Below are 4373 nucleotides of genomic sequence, written 5' to 3'. Positions count from 1 at the left end.
ACAGAGGTGTCCCCCGCGTAGGGGAGCCCCACGCGCAAGAAGTGCACCCGAAAGGAGAGCCGCCCAGTGCAAAAGAAAGTGCAGCCTGCCCAGGAATGGCACCGCACACACAGAGAGCTAACACAACAAGATGACGCAACAAAAAGAAACAGCCATGCCGCTGACAACAACATAAGCGGACAAAGAAGATGTAGCAAATAGACACAGAGAACGGACAACCGGTGTGGGGGTGAAGGGGAGAGAACTAAATAAATAAATCTTTGGGAAAAAAAAAAAAGAACTTGCCCTACGTAAAGAAGGGGGCTCCCGGAGTTCACTGGGGGAGGGAGGCAAGTGGCTGCCTGGGGCAGGGCATTGCTAGCTGTGGGATGTACACTTGCAGTGCCCTGGGCTGTGAGGAGACTGTTTCCTATGAAAGAGGGGACATCGTATCTTGTAAAGGTGTCAGGGAGGGGATTCCTAGGGCCAAATGCACCTAAGACAAGTTGCCTGCTCCCTACAGTATGTCTTGGAGCTGGTATCTAAGCTCATTGTATGGATAAACCCTGAAGGAGAGTGGTCTCACAGTCAGTCTACAAAGACTGGGAAAGGTCTTTTCTTTTCTTCTCTTTTCTTTTCGTTTCTGACATTCCAGGAAAGCCCAGTCATAACACTAGACACCTCAGAGCCTAAATTCCAACAATAACATTAAAATATCAAAATGTCCAGGTATCAACAATAGATCACATGCAAAGTAATTGACAACCAAGAATTCCATATCTGGCAAAAAATGTCTTTCAAAAATGATGATTAAGGGAAGCGGACGTGGCTCAACTGATAGAGCATCCGCCTATCACATGGAGGGTCCAGGGTTCAATCCCCAGGGCCTCCTGACCTGTGTGGTAAGCTGGCCCATACGCAGTGCTGCCACGTGCAAAGAGTACTGTGCCATGCAGGGGTGCCCCTGAGTAGGGATGCCCCACGTGCAAGGAGTGCGCCCTGCAAGGAGAGCTGCCCCGCATGAAGAAAATGCAGCCCATCCAGGAGTGGTGCTGCACACATGGAGAGGTGATGCAGCAAGATGACGCAGCAAAAAGAGACACAGATTCCCAGTGCTGCCTGATAAAGCAAGTGGATGCAGAACACACAGCGAACGGACAGAGAGAGCAGACAACGGGGGGAGGGGGAGAGAAATTAATTAAATAAATCTTTTAAAAAAGAATAATGGTTAAGACAGTCCCAAATAAAGAAAAGCTGAGGGACTTTGTCACCACTAGACCAGCCCTGTAAGAAATGTGAAAGGGAGCTCTGCAGGTTGAAAGGAAAGAACCCACGACAACTGACTAAAGCAACATAAAAAAATAAAGATCTCCAGCAAAGATGACACAGGTAAATATAAATACCAGTATTATCATATTTTTGGTTTGTAACTCCATTTTTTACTTCCTATAGGATCAAAAAGCAAATGCATAAAATGTAATGCTAGGGAAGTGAATTTGGCTCAACTGACAGAACATTTGCCTACCATATAGGAGGTCCAGGGTTCAAGCTCCTGGCCCGTGTGGTGAGCTGGCCCAGTGCAGTGCTGATGCATGCAAGGAGTGCTGTGCCACGCAGGGGCGTCCCCTGCGTATGGGGAGCCCCATGTGCAAGGAATGCGCCCCTCAAGGATAGCCACCATGCACGACAAAAGCGTAGCCTGCACACACAGAGAGCTGACGCAGCAAGATAATGCAACAAAAAAGAGATGCAGTATCCTGGTGCCGCTAACAAGAATGCAGGTGGGCACAAAAGAACACACAGCAACACAGAAGAACATGCAGCAAATGGATAGAGAGAGCAGACAACAGGGTGGAAGGGGAAGGGGAGAGAAATTTTTTAAAATAATAAATAAATAAATAATGTAATGCTAAATCATGGTTTTGGGGAAGTGGATGTGGCTTAAGCAATTGGGCTTCCATCTACCATATAGGAGGTCCAGGGTTCATTACCCAGGACCTCCTGGTGAAGGCAAGCTGGCCCGTGAGGCGAGCTGGCCCACACAGAGTGCTGGCATAGCAAGATGACACAACAGAAAGAGACACAGAGAAGAGAGAATAAGAGACATAGCAGATGAGGGAGCTGAGTGATGCAAGAGAATGATCACCTCTCTCTCACTCTGGTAGGTCCCAGGATCAGTTCCCGGAGCCGCCTAATGAGAATACAAACAGACACAGAGGAACACACAGTGAATGGACACAGAAAGCAGAGAACGGGGGTGGGGTGATGAATAAATAAATAAATCTTTTTAAAACTCATGGTTTTGGACTCATAATGCATAAACAATTTGTGGCAAGAACTAGATAAAGGAGGGGGGATGGAGAGGTGTAGGAACATAATGTGTGCACACTACTGATGTTAAATTGATATCAAATCAAACGAGATTGTGGGAAGCAGACTTGGTCCAATGGACAGGGCGTCCGTCTACCACCCGGGAGGTTCGCGGTTCAAACCCCGGGCCTCCTTGACCCGTGTGGAGCTGGCCCACGCACTGAGCTGATGCGCGCAAGGAGTGCCCTGCCACGCAGGGGTGTCCCCCACGTAGGGGAGCTCCACGTACAAGGAGTGCGCCCCGTAAGGAGAGCCACCCAGCGCGAAAGAAAGTGCAGCCTGCCCAGGAATGGCGCCTCACACACGGAGAGCTGACAGAGCAAGATGATGCAACAAAAAGAGACACAGATTCCCGGTGCCACTGATAAGGATAGAAGCAGTCACAGAAGAACACACAGCGAATGGACACAGAGAGCAGACAATGGGGGAGGGGGGGAGGGGAGGGGAGAGAAATAAGTAAAAAATAAATCTTAAAAAAAACAAACCAAGATTGTTATTATATATTTAGGATGTTAAATTTAAGCCCCATAGTAACCACAAAGAAAATATTAGGGAATATGTAAACTTACAGAGACAGAAAGTAGAGTACAGTTTACCAAGGGTGGGGGATTGGGGCAATGAAGAGTTCTTGCAAAATGAGTGTAGGGTTTCTGTCAGGGTGAAGGGAAAGTTCTAGCAATGGGTAGTGCTGAGGGTACTGTATACTGTGAATGTGATTATTCCCACTGAATGGCCTCCCTAGGAGAGGTTGGGATGGGAAGATTTATGTTATATATAAGGTTCCCAAAAGAATGAAAGAAAGAGAAAAAGAGGTAGGGGGGAGAGGGAGGGAGGGAGGGGGAGAGAGAGAGAGAGAGAGACAATTAAGTGCAATATGTGATACTGGATGGGATCTAAGAATGGAGGAGAAAAGGCTCAAAAGGACATTATTACCGGGACATGAGAAAAAATTAAATATAGAATGCAAGGTTTACACATCAATGTTAAATTTCTTGAACTTGATAACTGCACTAAAGGTTATAAGGAATATCCTTGTTTTAGATGTGTATGAAGTATTCTGTGTTCAAGGAGTGTGATGCGTGCATCCTGTTCTCAAATGTTCAGAAGATTAGATAGATAGACAGACAGACAGGCAGGCAGGCAGGCAGACAGACAGATGACAGATGATAGATGTAGAAGGAACGATATTGCAAAGGAGACAAAATGTTAATGTCAGTGAATCTGGATACCTGGGGTGGGGGTCAGGGTATGGGGTTTGTATTTTTTTGCAACTATCCTCTAAGTTTGAAAGTATTTCAAAATAAAATATATAAAAAATGCTTATTTGATATTTGTATTGTTCTTTAAAATCTGTAGATTTACAATATATATGTAAGTCCAACAGTACATGCAGGTCAAACCATATGAAATTGCCAGTTTTGTAGAGCAAATGCTGCTCACCTGCATTTAGTCCAGAGAGAGGCAGACGCTTCTCCGTAACCCTTGCTTACTAAGAAAACGAAACATCAGCAGAAGTGATGGTTTAAACTGCACTGCCAGCATCACGTGAGGTGAGAGTAGGGTAACACTCAGCGTCATCTCCTTGGAGGCCCCTAAAATCCTTTCTGAAATAAGCCCGAGTATAATTGTGTTTAAAGTGTGAGAAAGGTGTTTTCAAGTCTAAAAAGAGATGAAGCAATAAAAAACAATTGACGTCGGTTACTTTTGACGAGAGGAAGGAGAGAACAGGGAATAGGATTTTTACTTTGCAGTGTACACCTTTCTACACTGTTTGGATTATGAAAATATTTGCATATATTACTCCCATTTATATTAACATTAATGGGTTATTTGGCATTGAGGCTTTTATTTTTATGTATTTTTTCTGCAGATGCCATTTTGTTTTTATTTTTATATGTTCTCTGCATTCTAAAAAACAATATAATTTTAAAAGAGTTAAATATTATAAAACTTCACAAATATTAAAAAGACTTTGAAACAAGAAATTATTAAATCTACAAATGCCTTAAACAACAATACTTAAA

Source organism: Dasypus novemcinctus, chromosome 4 (genome assembly GCF_030445035.2).
Source record: "Dasypus novemcinctus isolate mDasNov1 chromosome 4, mDasNov1.1.hap2, whole genome shotgun sequence".
NCBI lineage: Eukaryota > Metazoa > Chordata > Mammalia > Cingulata > Dasypodidae > Dasypus > Dasypus novemcinctus.
This window is presented reverse-complemented; position numbering follows the sequence as displayed.